The sequence below is a fragment of the Pongo pygmaeus genome, chromosome 18, assembly GCF_028885625.2.
Source record: "Pongo pygmaeus isolate AG05252 chromosome 18, NHGRI_mPonPyg2-v2.0_pri, whole genome shotgun sequence".
NCBI lineage: Eukaryota > Metazoa > Chordata > Mammalia > Primates > Hominidae > Pongo > Pongo pygmaeus.
The window spans coordinates 42708149-42724472 of NC_072391.2; the positions used below are offsets into that span (position 1 = coordinate 42708149).

At 38.5% G+C, this 16324-nt stretch overlaps 1 long non-coding RNA gene and 1 pseudogene across 1 annotated transcript in view; one reads left to right on the forward strand and one right to left on the reverse strand.

The window, feature by feature from the left end:
* The window catches only part of LOC134738544 (uncharacterized), a 51693-nt gene that overhangs the window by 17528 nt on the left and 17841 nt on the right, over nt 1-16324 (forward strand). The gene's annotated exons all lie outside the window — the stretch shown is intronic.
* LOC129015144 (angiogenic factor with G patch and FHA domains 1-like) lies at nt 6063-7211 on the reverse strand (annotated as a pseudogene).

Below are 16324 nucleotides of genomic sequence, written 5' to 3' on the forward strand. Positions count from 1 at the left end.
TGCATGGCGGTTTCCGAGTCTCCAGCACCCAGTAGTCCCATTGTGATAACAAGGAGGATGGCCAGAAGTACCCGGGTGAGGAAGATGGAGGGTGAGGTGGAGAAGCCTAGCATCCAGAAAGAAGCCCATCGCAAATGCTTAGTGCATGGGTGGCCACGGAGATTGCTGGGTGCTGCCTAGGGGCAAGGCCACGGGCCCTGCTGGAGATCGCCAAGATAATCACCCCTCACCAGGGGTCACCAGGGATTGTCTGAAAACCTTTGGAAATGATACATACCGCCATTGCTCAAGAATTGGAGGAAGCTGCAGCCACAGCAGCTGATCCAGGCCCCTGAAGGGTGCCAGGACCCACACCAAGTACCCCTTGGACTGCAGCACAGTCATGCAGCCTGGGTCTTGGGCACTAGTGAGTGCGCAGCCCATGCCTCCACCACCCTGGCCCTCTTCTGGCTCTCTCCTCCTCTTGCTGTGCCAAGATTATAGTGGCCTGATATCTGCCCTGCCTGAGAAGTGTGCAAGGTTGGGAAGGCAGAGCCGTGGGAGGTGATCACCAAGAGCCCTGCACCAATGCTGGGTGCTGTGAGAATACAGGACAGAGGTGGTCATCTTTTTCTGCTCAGAGAGGAGAGGAGAGGCCAAAGTTCATGACACACTGTCTTTTTAGGGGGCCTGCCATTCAAGCCCTATCCAGTCTCCACTGTCCTACACTTCTGCAGAATGAGGAGATAAGGCTCTGGTAGATGGGCATGGCCACAGAGATCCACATGCCTATCTTGACAAACCCAAAGACTGACAGCATTAGGGTCAGCACTGCAGAGGTTCTCTCCAGTCTGCCAGACAGTGGACTCTTGCATTGGCATTAGGCAGCTCTCTACCTCATCCACCAGCCACCTGCCTCCAGTTACTGATATCCTGAGGGATAATCAGGCCCCCATTTTCAGGGCTACTGAGCATCAGTGCCACCAGCACAGATCTTTGGCTCAGATGGTCCGCTTGAACCTTCAGTGTTCTGGGCCATCTTTCCTGGCCTTCAGAAAGCCCTGCCAGCCTGAGTGGGCCAGGCCCTGTCCCTGGCTGCATCTCCCTTGGAGCCCCATCTCACCTGCCCTCCATCCCCAGGGCTCCTGCTCAGCACATCCACTTTCCCAGGACAAGCCTGGCTCCAACAGACATGTCTAGATCCTGTGTGTTTCTCTTAGTGGTGAGCAAAGAAACTATAGTCATCCTACTGTGTAATAGAACCCCAGTATTTACTCTACCTGTTTAACTGTAACTTTGACAACACTCTCCCCATTTCTTCATCCCTTCACTTTCCCTAGCCTCTGGTAACCACCATTCTACTCTCTACTTCTATGAGATCAACTTTTTTAGATTTTACATATGAGTGACATTATGTAGTCTTTTTTCTCTCTGTGACTGGCATATTTCACTTAACATAATGCCCTCTAGGTTCACCCACGTTGCCATAAATGACAGAAGTTCAATTTATTACTGAACATTATTCGTGTGTGTGTGTGTGTGTGTGTAACATTTTCTTCATTCATCTGTAGATGAATGAAGATGAATGAAGGCACTTATACACTGTTGGTGAGAATGTACATTGGTACAGCCCTTAGGGAAAACAGCATGGAGGTTTTCCAAGAAATCATAAATAGAACTACCATATATTTGACCCAGCAATCTCAGCACTGAGTATATATCAAAAGGAAATAAAATCAGTATGTCAAAAAGATAATTGCACTACCATGTTTATTGAAGCATTATTCACAATAACCAAAATCATCATTTCTTTTAAGTATTTCTTAATTTATCTTTTTTGACACATTATGCTCTAAATTTTTATAGGATTCATGTCTTGTTTTCCATTTCTGAAACTTATGAGTCACCGATTTCTGAATATTGCCTTCCTGTTTCCATAGTATAGTAAAACCATTAAATGTTTTACATTTCTTCTCATCTAATCTTCATATATAAATAATTTATATTTTGTAATCATTTGCCTTCTAAAAAGCATATGACTACATTAATTGTGCTCAATATTTCAGTTTACAGTCTATTTTAATGTGTAATTTGTATGCTCTACATGAAACTTTTTAACTAAATTTTCAATAGTTTACTTCCCATTTGCCTCTTTTTCAAATATGACTTCACAAGCTCATAGTTATTTTCCATATTCTTTTGGTTTCTTGTTTTTTCATTTTATTGGCAAACATTTAAATATAAACCACATATCTGAGTTTCATGTGCCATATAATTTATCTAATGCTTCACACTAGTAGCTTATCTCCTTTTGTGCAACATAATTTATAATTTAGTACTCACATATAGAAGACAGCACACTACAGATACCAGCAGGCAGTTGATCTATGTTTATTCCATTTGCCTGTCAAAAGCTGAACAACCCACACAGATTTGACATCGTTGTAATCAGGTGCATTTGAATGGAGCACTGGCCTGAGGTTGACACTTCTCTGGATCATTACCTTTATTTACTTCTGATCCTGAGACGTTTCCATAATTGTCTTTCAACTATATCAGGCATTTTGTGAATTGTTGTAACTTCTTGGTGATTTTAGATATCTTCATTAAGTTTTTATAACATGTTATTTTCCTGAAAAGCAGAAATACCAATAGTGGCACACGAGTATAATATTTTACATAGGTTTTCTAGGCGTAGATCACCACCTTGTGAGAAATTCCAAGTTTCTTCATTTGAAATACTGTTCTTTTCAAGAGACCATATTGTAATAATTTGTAGAATGTGATTACTTTTTTACCATTAGAAAATTAATTATGTATTATGCACAAATTTCTGAAATACTTCACTGCAGTAAATAGTATATGGTCAGAATTATTGTTTCTTTCTAACATAAAACTAATATGGGTAAAATTATTTACCTGTATTCAGATCTTTTGGCTTCAATTGCCATTCTACTTCATTAGCACTTCCTTAACTCCATAAGAAGCATCATTTGAATTTTTGTTTAATTCAGAATTTATTGAAAAAAGTTTTTATTTAATGTTGGAATGTGTGTATTGCAATTGAGGACATTTCCAATAAATATATTAAACTTGAGGCCCTGGCTAAGTATTCCCTTTTTGTACTAGAAATCACATTTCTCTGGCACAACTCCATTGCCTGCAATAATATTTTTAAAAACTACAAATGCCAGCACATTATTTCAACACTGTACTCAGTTGCTCATATCTAAATATCTCATTTGGTATGACACAAAGCAAATATAAATGCTAAATATATACTACAAATCAATAGATTCTTCACAGAAGAAAACAATAACAGGTGAATTTTCTGTAGTATGTTACCTGTTCATTAGTTCTTCAATAATATTATTTAGGCTATTTCCAGGATAAGAGGTTCTTTTATCTAGGTTCTAAATTGTATTAACAAGAATGCATACAGTCAGATTTATTTTTATAAACATTTGATGTTTCTTTTGCTGTGTGTCTTCCTGTGAATACATGGAGACTAAGATAAATGTACATTTAAGTCATTAGTGGTTATATGAATTTTGCTTATGTGGCTTTTTGCTTATGTGGCTGTTGTAAATGACAAATGAAATCATGAAGTTTGATAAAGTCATTTGTGACCTGTAAACTTTAGTCCATTTACTGCATAACTTGATTCACTCACTATTTATTAGTTTAAATAAGTGGTTTTAGCTGGGCGCAGTGGCTCACGCCTGTAATCCCAGCACTTTGGGAGGCCGAGGCAGGCAGATCACGAGGTCAGGAGATTGAGACCATCCTGGCTAACACAGTGAAACCGCATCTCTACTAAAAATACAAAAAATTAGCCAGGCATGGTGGCGGGCACCTGTAGTCCCAGCTACTTGGGAGGCTGAGGCAGGAGAATGGTGTGAACCTGGGAGGCAGAGCTTGCAGTGAGCTGAAATTATGCCACTGCACTCCAGCCTGGGCGACAGAGCGAGACTCCATCTCAAAAAAAAAAAGTGGTTTTAAAAAGCTGTATAGCTTGTGATTTTTGTACATTGATTTTGTATCCTGAGACTTTGCTGAAGTTGCTTATCAGCTTAAGGAGATTTTGGGCTGAGACAATGGGGTTTTCTAGATATACTATCATGTCATCTGCAAACAGGGACAATTTGACTTCCTCTTTTCCTAATTGAATACTCTTGATTTCCTTCTCTTGCCTAATTGCCCTGGCCAGAACTTCCAACATTATGTTGAATAGAAGTGGTGAGAGAGGGCATCCCTGTCTTGTGCCAGTTTTCAAAGGGAATGCTTCCAGTTTTTGCCCATTCAGTATGATATTGGCTGTGGGTTTGTCATAGATAGCTCTTATTATTTTGAGATACGTCCCATCAATACCTAATTTATTGAGAGTTTTTAGCATGAAGGGTTGTTGAATTTTGTCAAAGGCCTTTTCTGCATCTATTGAGATAATCATGTGGTTTTTGTCTTTGGTTCTGTTTATATGCTGGATTACATTTATTGATTTGCGTATATTGAACCAGCCTTGCATCCCAGGGATGAAGCCCACTTGATCATGGTGGATAAGCTTTTTGATGTGCTGCTGGATTTGGTTTGCCAGTATTTTATTGAGGATTTTTGCATCAATGTTCATCAAGGATATTGGTCTAAAATTCTCTTTTTTTGTTGTGTCTCTGCCAGGCTTTGGTATCAGGATGATGCTGGCCTCATAAAATGAGTTTGGGAGGATTCCCTCTTTTTCTATTGATTGGAATAGTTTCAGAAGGAATGGTACCAGCTCCTCCTTGTACCTCATGGCAAGGACTTCATGTCTAAAACACCAAAAGCAATGGCAACAAAAGCCAAAATTGACAAATGGGATTTAATTAAACTAAAGAGCTTCTGCACAGCAAAGGAAACTACCATCAGAGCGAACAGTCAACCTACAAAATGGGACAAAATTTTCGCAACCTACTCATCTGACAAAGGGCTAATATCCAGAATCTACAATGAACTCAAACAAATTTACAAGAAAAAAACAAACAACCCCATCAAAAAGTGGGCGAAGGACATGAGCAGACACTTCTCAAAAGAAGACATTTATGCAGCCAAAAAACACATGAAAAAATGCTCACCATCACTGGCCATCAGAGAAATGCAAATCAAAACCACAATGAGATACCGTCTCACACCAGTTAGAATGCCAATCATTAAAAAGTCAGGAAACAACAGGTGCTGGAGAGGATGTGGAGAAATAGGAACACTTTGACACTGTTGGTGGGACTATAAACTAGTTCAACCATTGTGGAAGTCAGTGTGGCAATTCCTCAGGGATCTAGAACTAGAAATTCCATTTGACCCAGCCATCCCATTACTGGGTATATACCCAAAGGACTATAAATCATGCTGCTATAAAGACACATGCACACGTATGTTTATTGTGGCACTATTCACAATAGCAAAGACTTGGAACCAACCCAAATGGCCAACAATGATAGACTGGATTAAGAAAATGTGGCACATATACAGCATGGAATACTATGCAGCCATAAAAAATGATGAGTTCATGTCCTTTGTAGGGACATGGATGAAATTGGAAATCATCATTCTCAGTAAACTATCGCAAGAACAAAAAACCAAACACCGCATATTCTCACTCATAGGTGGGAATTGAACAATGAGAACACATGGACACAGGAAGGGGAACATCACACTCTGGGGACTGTTGTGGGGTGGGGGGAGGGGGGAGGGATAGCATTGGGTGATATACCTAGTGCTAGATGACGAGTTAGTGGGTGCAGCGCACCAGCATGACACATGTATACATATGTAACTTACCTGCACATTGCGCACATGTAATAATAATAATAATAAAAAGAAAAAAAAAGAAAAAAAGAAAAAGCTGTATAGCAAGCTTTCTTACACATTTCTGAATCAGGAAGGGGTAAACTGTGACACAGTTCCTCTGTGCCACATACTCTTTTGGGGAGTAGAGTTTTGAAAAAATAAAATAAAATAAAATAAAATAAAATAAGAGGATAAAATAAAATAAAATAAGATTTTCCAACTCTATTTTTAAAAAATCTTGAGATTTCTCTTGTGATTAGCCTTCACTCTACAGTCCCCTTTACCCAAGTCATGGTCCCTTGGTCATCTTTTTAAGGTTTAGTTTCTGGGAAATTTTCAGCAAACCTATCCAATTCTAGAAGGTGAGTATCTTCAGTTGAGGATGGGTTGCTTGTTCCCAAGCCTAGGAGTGTTCACTGAAGCTGAAGTTGAATCAGAGTTTTCATTGCCAACCATCCTTCTCCAGGCCGTCTCCTTTTATCCAACCCATCTTCTCCAAAATCATCTGACTTTTGTTGCATTCAGTAATTTCAGAGTGAACAGATGCAAGATCATCATCTCTTTGGAAAGTTATTTCACTTCCAATCTGCTCACTATGTTTTCCAGCTCTATTTTTAAATTTTAGATTCTTCAATGTCTATTCATCTTTGTAATCTGTTTCTGTAAACATATTTTGCTTATATTTTCTTTAATTATTTTCTTATTTCCAACTCTTTTTCCTCCTTACTTAGTGTTGGTCCAATTAACAATTCATCTTTTTTTATCAACACAAGGGTGAGCTCTAATCTGCCATGGTTCACACCCATCCCAGGTATCACAGCCAGGGTGACTGTGAAAGGGTAACACAATCTCTCCAATTTTCACTTCATGTCAATGCTCAAGTACATAGGGTCACATTTGGTTTTCAGCTAAACAATCCGTTTTCCATTAGCAATTGTTCCATTTTGACCGCCTTGATCTACAAGGACATAACTTTGTAAGTCATGGTCAAAATAAATTTCTGCATGAAACTTACTGATACCAGCTTCAGAGATTCAAAGAGTATGCTCCAGATCATTTTCTCTTTCAATTGTAACAGGTTTTATAGCAGTAATGATAGACAGTGACCCTATATACAACACAGGTGATCCAACGACAATTACTGTAATACACGGGGGCCATTTTTTTTCTTTTTCCTGCTCAGTATCTTCGGCAGTTACGTTCCTTTCACTGGTAGTGTAAGCAGGGCTGCGCTGGGGCCCGTAATGGATGCCTGCGGAACCAGAAGCCAAGGGAGTACAGGCAACAAAAGGCAGCCTCGCCAGGATTGCTGCTGTCGCCCACGCCAGGACTTCCTGACGCACATTGCCTGGAGCCAAACAAGGCAGTAGGCAACGAGCAAGGGATGGCTGATGGCCCTGCTCGATCTGCATGGCTTGCAAACCAGAAAACTCCTGGGAACTAGTACATCTTCCCCAGCTGCAGGAAGAACAGGAGGAGCGAAGGAGAAGTCAAGGGGCCAGAAGCGCTGGGGCCCTTCCTGGCTTGAGCCGGAAACAGTGACCAAGAGAGTTTTAAATAAAGTATACATGTGGCTGGATAGGACCTGCTGATTACTCTTAATTTTTTTCCCACATTTATTGAGCTATGATTTACACATTGAAAAGTGTATATATTTAGGGTGTACAACAGAGTGCTTTAAGTTGTGTATACTTCTTTAGATTATCTTGATTAAGCAGGTTAACATATCTATCACCTCACATAGTTACTTTATATATTTGTGTGTATGTGGTGAGAGCACCTGAGATCTGCTTTTGTAGAGAATTTCAAGTACACGTTATTACTCACTATAGTCACCATTCTGCACATTAATTCCCCAGCAGTTTTTATTACATAACTGATGGTATGCACCCTTTGATGGATATCTCCCCACTTTTCCCCACTTCCTAGCTCATGGTAACTACGATTCCCCTCCCCCTCCCCCTCCCCCTCTTTCTTTCTTCCTTTCTTCTTCTTTCAGATTCCACATACAAATGAAAACATGCAGTATTTGTCTTTCCGTATTTCACTTATTTCACTTAGCATAATATCTTTAAGCTTTATCAATATTGTTGTAAATGAAAGAATTTCTTTATTACAGCTGAAATTATCTTTCTCACACAGTTTATTCATTTATTTGTATCAGAGGATTGCAGATACCCTTGGCAATACTGATTTTATGTCCCTTGGCTACATCCTCCTAACAGGGATTAATGGTACATCTAAAATTTTAACGAATCTCCATACTGTTTTTTTTTTAATAATGGCTGCACTAATGGACATGCTCAGCAATAGTGTACAAATATTCTCTTTTCTTTGCACCCTAACACTTATCTTTTGACTTTTTGATAATAGCAATCCTAACACCACATTAAGGTGATATCTCATTGTGATTGTGATTTCAATTACTCTGATAATTAGTGATGTTGATAATTTTTTTGTATACCTGCTGTCCATTTGTAAGTCTTTGGAAAAATAGCTATTTAGATATTTTACCCAATTAATAATGGAATTGGTTTTTGTTTTGTTCTGCTGTTGTTTTTTTTTTGTATTGATTAATGTGATCTATATTTTGGATAGTAACATATCATCCTACATATGGTTTACAAATATCTTCTCCCATCCCATATATCGCCTTTGTATTTTGTTGATTGTTTCCTTTATTGTGCAGAAACTTTTTACTTTGATATAGTTCCATGTTTTTGTTTTTGCTTTTGTTGCCTGTGTTCTTTGTTTTGAATCCAAAACATCATTGCCAAGAGAAGTATCAAGGAGCTTTTTCCCTGCTTTTTTTTTTTTTTTTTTTTAAGAGGATCCATGATTTCAGTTCTTATGTCTTAAGTCTTCAATTTATGGTAAACTCATTTTTGGGATGACATCAGAGTAGGGCTCAGTTTCTGTGTGCACATGTATAGTTTTTTGTACACCATTTCTTGATGTAGTTTTCTATTTCTTTCCTAATTCTTTGGAACCAGTTGACTGTGTATGTGTCAGTTTATTTCTGGGTCCTCTATTCTATTCCATTGCTTTTTATGTAGGTACTACATTATTTTGATGACTATAGCTTTGTAATATAGTTTGAAATCAGGAAGTGTGAGGCTTTCAGCCTGTTTGTTGTTCTCAGTATTTGGCCATTTGGGGTCTTTTGTGGCTCCATACTAATTTTATAATTGTTTGTTCTACATTTATTTTAATGGCATTAAAATTTTGAGAGAAATTTCTTTAACTCTGTAGATAACTTTGTGTAGTATATATATTTTAACAATATTAATTCTTAGAATCCATGAACACAGTATATAGTTCCTATTTTGTATTTTTCCATTTCTTTTATCAACCTTTTATAGTTTTCAGTATGTAGATCTTTAATTTTCTTGGTTAAACTCATTCTATTTAATGAATTAAGTATTTCATTCTATTTGATAATATTGTAAATGGAATTGTTTGCATTATTCCTTTTTCAGATATTTTGTTGTTACTGTATCAAAATGCAAATTATTTTCATGTTAATATTTTATCCTGCAACTCTACTGAATTAGTTTGTTAGCTATAACAGGATGTTGTTGTTATTGCTGTTGATAAAACGGTGGGTATTCTTAACCCTAGTTACACTTTAAATTGATAGTTGCTGTTATCATTTCATATTTCTTTAAAATATGACCAAATAAATTTCTGCTGTCATGAATTCAGTGGAATTCAAATGTTACCACTTAAAATAATTTTGTCTGTTTTGCCTGGGCCCCGGCATGAGGGGGGCACCCCATGGGAGCCGGGAGATTCAGGATGGGGAGGGAGAAGCGGGCAGGGAGGAGGCTGAGAGGGAGAAGCAGAGAGGGGCTCAGGGTACAGCAGGGAGGAGAGGGGGTCGTGTCGGAGACACAGTGGGGAGAGAGGGCCAGAAATGGGGTGAAGGGTGGGAGTGGGCAACAGGACTGTTTCCTGGCACAGAGGGCAGGGCACTTTTCAAAACTGCAGGGCCCAATGATCACTGTGAGCAGGGTGGGAGAGAGTGGCGAGGACCAGGCGGACCCTGAGGTCAATGTGGAGAAAGGGACATTTCCCCGTTCATTCGCTTCTGCTCAGCGTTTTGCGGGCACGGTCCCCCAGGGCCAGGGCAAGGGAGTAGGCCGCTCCTGGCGGGCTCGGATTGCTGAGGGGCTCACACTCGCTTCGCATGGCAGGGTTGACGGTGGAAGCAAGCGACAGCTGCGGATTCCGATGTCCCCGTGTGTGGGCGCGGGGGCCCTAAGCGGGGCCGAGCTCCCGGGGCCCAGAGCTGGGGCCTGCAGTTGGCCCTGGAGGAATCCACCCACCCATGCAGTGGCCTTCCGGGAGACCAGTGTGGACGGCGACGTGGACATGCCCTTCCCAGTTGGAACATTTGTGAGGCTGGAATTTAAGCTCAGGCAGACAGGCAGCGGAAGAAGGACTGGAAAAAACCCAAGTGCAAAGTCCAGCCCAAGGGAAGGAAGCGGAAATGCCTGGTCTACGTCAAACTGGGCTCTGAGGAGAAGGTTCTGGGCCTGTTGGGTCACTGGCCTATAGAGACGCAGGTTCGGTGGGAGCCTGAGGAGCAGCAGGGACCCAGTGCAACAGGGCGGAGCTGGCGGTGACTACCCCACAGCTACTGCTTCCTTGCACAGTTCGCCTTCCCAAGGCCCGGCCCCCAGCTGAGCCCAGCACTGAATTTCACGGTGCCCCCTGGACTACTGGCGGGGGTGACTAGTGAAAGACCCCACCTCCCAGGGAGAGGACCCCACTATATCCCCAGCTAATAAAGCTACTCCCGCCACCCCCAAAAGAATAAATTAAAATAAATTTTAAAATTGTGCTGGTTCTTTGAAAATAATGTATATCCTCTGTTACTGCTCAACATGCTGCCCATTTATCTATGTGCCTAATTAGTCAAACTTTTTAACGAAGTTAGTTTACATTTATAATCCTTTATTATGAAACAAAACAGTAAATTTTATAATGGTTTTAATATCATCTTATATGATTAAAATATGTCAATTTGTCATTGCCAATGAATCTTTGTGTTATTTATTTTACACTGTCAGATATTCTTTCTACAAATATCTAATGGCTTAGAATCTTGCTTAACATATTGTATGTGTTAAGTACTAGCTACTCTAATTCATCAAATTATCTTTTTATACCATTCTTAAAATACAATATTATTTTAAATTTATTTTTATTAAAATTATTTTTCTGCCTAATCTAAATATTTATGAAATGTATGAGGTCTATTCGGTCTGCCCTCTTGATGAAAGTTTGTTTTTTTCTTTATTAATATGTTAGAGGATACAAATGCAGTTTCACTACATGGACATGTTGCATATTGATGAAGTATGGGTTTTTGGTGTAACAATCATCTGAACAGTGCTTATTGTCCCTATTAGGTATTTTCTCATTTCTAACTCCTCTACCAACCTCCCATCTTTCTGAGTCTCCGGTGTCTATTTTTTCAGTCTCTATATCCAAGCGTACGCATTATTGAGCTCCCACTTATAAGTGAGAAACCTCCCATCTTTCTGAGTCTCCGGTGTCTATTTTTTCAGTCTCTATATCCAAGTGTACGCATTATTGAGCTCCCACTTATAAGTGAGAAAATGCAGTATTTGATTTTCTGAGTTATTTCACTTACAATAATGGCCTCCAGTTCCATTCACTTTGCTGCAAAATACTTGATTTTATTCTTTATAACTGAGTAATGTTCCATGGCATAAATGTATGACACATTTTCTTTATTCAATCATCAATTGATAAATATAAATTGACTCCATATCCTTGCTATTGTGAATAGTGCTGAAATAAATATATGAATGTGTGTATCTTCTTTATGTATTGGATTATTTTTCTTTGGTTATATACCAAGTAGAGGGAGTGCTGGGTCAAATGAAAGTTCTATTTTTAGTTTTTTGAGAAATCTCCATACTGTTTTCCGTAGAGGTTGTAGAAATTTACAATCCCATAAACAATGTATAAATGATATATTTTCTGTGTATCCTTGCCAATATATGTCATTTTTCTGCACTTTAATAATTAGCCATTATGAATGGTGTAAAATGGTATGTCATTGTGGTTTTTAATTGGCATTTCACTGATCATTGGCAATGTTGAACATTTTTTACGTGCTTCTTGGCCATCATTGTCTTCTTTTTGAAAATTACCTGCTCCTGGTCTTTGCCTGCTTTTTAATGTGGTTACTTGTTTTATTCTTGTTGTTTGATTTCCTTGTATATTTTGGACATTAGTTCTTTGTCACATGCATAGTTCACAATTTTTTTTTAATTCTATAAATTGTCCGCTCACCTGTTAATTAAAAGCTTCTTTTCGGGAGCTTTTTAGTTTAATTAAGTTCCATTTGTGTATATTTGTTATTGTTGCATCTGCTTTTGATATCTTAGTCATGAATTCTTTGTCCAGGTCAATGTCCAGAACAGTTTATCATAGGGTTTCTTCTAGAATTTTTATCATTTTGGGTCTTATGCTTTAGTGTTTTAATCCATATTGAGTTGATTTTTGTACGTGGTGAGAGTGAGGGGTTCAATTTCATACTTCTGCATATGGCAATATAATTTTTTCCAGTACAATATATTGAATAGGATGTCATTTTTTCAGCATATGTTTTTGTCAACTTTGTAAAAGACCAGTTGTGTGTAGGTATGTGGCTTTATTTCTAGGTTCTCTATCACATTGATCTATGCATCTATTTATATCAGTACCATGCTGTTTTGGTTATTAACGCCTTCTAGTATATGGTTCCATATGAATTTAATTTTTTTCTAATTCTATGAAAAATAACATTGGCACTTTTGTAGCAATTGCATTTAATATGTAGATTGTTTGGGGCAGTATGGTCATTTTAATGGTAATAATTCTTCCAATCCATGAGCATGAAATGTTTTTCTCATTTGTCTGTGTCATGGACAATTTATTTCATCAGTGTTTTGTAGTTTTCCTTGTAGAAATCTTCAGCCTAGTTGATTAATTGTATTTCTAGTTATTTTACCTTTTTTGTAGTTATTGTAAAAAGAATAGACTTTTTAATCTGGTTCTCAGTTTGTTCATTATTAGTGTACAAAAATGCTACTACTTTTTTTTTTACATTGATTTTTGTATCCTGAAATATTATTGAATTTATTTATCCAATCTAAAAGTTTTTTGGTGGTCTTTAGATTTTTCTAGATACATTATGTAATCATCAAAGAGGGACAATTTGACTTCCTAATTAAAACCATATGGATGCTCCCACCAAGATCAACAGACAGAATCTGTTGGGAGGGCACAGGTGATGGTATTTCTTTAAAGCGGTCATGTGATTTTGGTTGGCTGCCTAGGCTGAGAGCCACTCAGCTAAGCATTGGCTCTCAAGTTTCAATGTACATATAAATCATTTCTGATTCTAGGCCTCTCTCTTAGTAATGTGATTCTGCAGGTTTGGAAGGGGTCCATGAATTGGCTTCTTTAAAAAGTTTCCTTTTAATGCTGATGTTTCTTCCATTACATCCATTGTAGTAGCACTCAGCTAGAGAAAGTAGGTACAGCACACAGAGTGCCTGACACCCAGCACTCTTGCCACAAGATAAATAATTTTTGACCAAAGTGGAAACCACCCATCGCCATTGACAACCATGTTATTCTCTGCTGTCTCTTTAAAGTTTACATTGATGCTAGAGAAGGCATCAATGTTTGACTAAGTCTGCATTTGGAAAACATGTACACATGAGTTAATACAAAGTTTGTTGAGCGTGTACTATGTGTTCAGAAGTCTGTTACAGAGCACTGTGCTGGAAACATCACATGATGTGAGTTAATCCTCATAGCTCCCTGGGAGTTGGGTGCTAAGTGTTCTTTAATTCTTAGGATTTAAATGAAGGGCCCAGCATTTCTATTTTTTTCTTTCATTTTTAAAATTATTGGCTTTAAAAAGAAAATGTGTAGACTAAAAGCTATATAGACACATGACAGGGATACAGAAAGAAACGGTGAACTATTCAGAGGGAATTTTGTTATTTATATTGATTTTCTTGTGCCTTGTAGAACAAGTACTGGATCTGCAGAAATCAGCTTGGTGGGATATCTCTAGAAGCACTGGCTTCAATGAAAAAGAAATTGTGGCCCACAAATAGATAATTATTTGCTCTCATTTATCTGCTTTTTATTTTCAGGAAATTGTGGACCCCAGCTCAGGAGAGGCAGCAGGAGTCAGCACTCAAATTTCTGGTCTCCTTTAATTAGTTCTGTAAGAAGAGATTCTAGGATGAGGCCAGACCTAGATGAGGCCTTAGAAAAGGGTGAATCTGGGCAGGGCTGGGACAGAAAGTGAGCCCCATATTCCTGATGTCTATGCTGGTGAAGTATTTCCAGTTTTTTCTTTCCTAAGCCTGCCCAGTAGAAACTTGACTCCTAGAGTTTTTGTAATTTCAATCTATTTTAGCCATTACCCTGTCACTTTTTATAACACACAATAACAAGGAATTTAACCAAAACTCTTAGGGTTTTTTATGAAAATTACATTTTTATTAAAAAATTTATATTTTCTAAAATATATGTTTTTACTAAGGTAAAAAAATAGGAATAATCACAATAATAGCAGTAATTCTTCTGTCCATGAATAGCCCTTCAGGTGGTAACATCAGAACTCACAACAACAACATACGGGAAGTGGAACAAATACAGCAAAAGTCCCCTGTACACCTTCCTTCTCTCTTCTGACCACAGAATGCTGGATTCAATCATTTATCCATTTGCTCTGGAATGAAAGCATCCAAATAGTAGAAACCATGAATGTCTCATCTGTTTTGATAATGGTCATATGATATAGTTTAGCGGTCCCCACAAAATCTCCTATTGAATTTTAGTCCCTAATGGTACAGGTGGGGCCTAGTGGGATGTGGTTGAGTAATGGGGATGTGGATTCCTCATGGCTCTCTGCTGTCTTTGTCATGGTGAGTACTCACGAGATCTGGTGGTTTAAATGTGAGGCATATTCCTCCCCCGTCTTTCTTGTTCCCATTCCTACCATATGAGATGCCTGCTCCTCCATCATCTTTCACGATGATTGTAAGCGTCTTTATATGCTAATTGTATTACAATTCTTATGAAATTGTATATTCTTATGAAATTGTATCAATTCTTATGAAATTACCTGACAAAATTTTGTTATTGTAACATCAAAAATATAATAAATAAACGATATGACATCACAATACATTATATCATAATTTATATATATTATGACATCATAATATATTATGGCATACTAATTCATATGTATTATGACATCACAGTATATTATAACATCATAGTTTGTATATATGATGATATCACAAAATATGACATCATAATTTGTATGTATTGTAACTTTATAATGTTATGACATTATTCATATGTATCTTGACATCACAATATATTACAACATAATTTGTACATATTGCGACACCACAAAATATTATGACATCATAATTTGCATGTATTGTGACATCACAATGTATTGTATCATAATTCAGATGTTATTATATATAATAACATAAAATTTTGTTAGGTAATTTTATAAGAAAATTGAGTTACAAAATTTAACTCAATTTTCTTATGAAATTTCTTATAAAATTCTTATAGTTCTTGGCCCTGAACTCAACTTTTGTAAAGCTAATGGGAGGCCATCAGGCTTGGTGGGAAGAGGGAAGCCTGTGTCCTGCCAGGGCTCAGACATGAAGGAAGTCAGCCATTATTCTGGAGGTTATAAAATATGCAACATCCCCAATTGCTCCTGCAAACATCGTCACTGCTATAGAACTTAAGACTGGCCTTTTGAGATATCTCTACAAGTTTTATGCATGTCTTATCCCCATGGTTTCATCTGGTCCTGATGGTTTCTCCTAGACTAACCAACCCAGCTCCTGTGGCCCCACCCACAAGCTATTCAACCTACAGAAAGACAGCTTTGACCTCTTATATTTTTGACCTCCTTTAATTTTATCTCCACTCCAGCTAATCAGCAGCAAGCACCCATTACCTGACCAACTTACTCTTTATCGAAACTGCCTTTGAAAGACGACTCACGGCTTGGCGCAGTGGCTCACGCCTGTAATCCCAGCACTTTGGGAGGCCGAGGCAGGCGAATCACCTGAGGTCAGGAGCTGGAGACCAACCTGGTTAACACGAGGAAACCCCATCTCTACTAAAAATACAAAAATCACGCTTGTGGTGGCGGGTGCCTGTAATCTCAGGTACTCTGGAGGCTGAGGCAGGAGAATCGCTTTAACCTGGGAGGCGGAGGTTGCAGTGAGCGGATATCGTGCCGTTGCACTGTAGCCTGGGCGACAAGAGTGAAACTCCATCTCAAAAAACAAAAAATACAAACAAAAAAAAACCTTCACCTATAGGATTTAGATGACATGATTTTTTTTTTTTTTTTGAGTTTCGCCAGGCTGGTCTCAAACTCCTGACCTCAGGTGATCCACACGCCTTGACCTCCCAAAGTGCTGGCATTACAGGCGTGAGC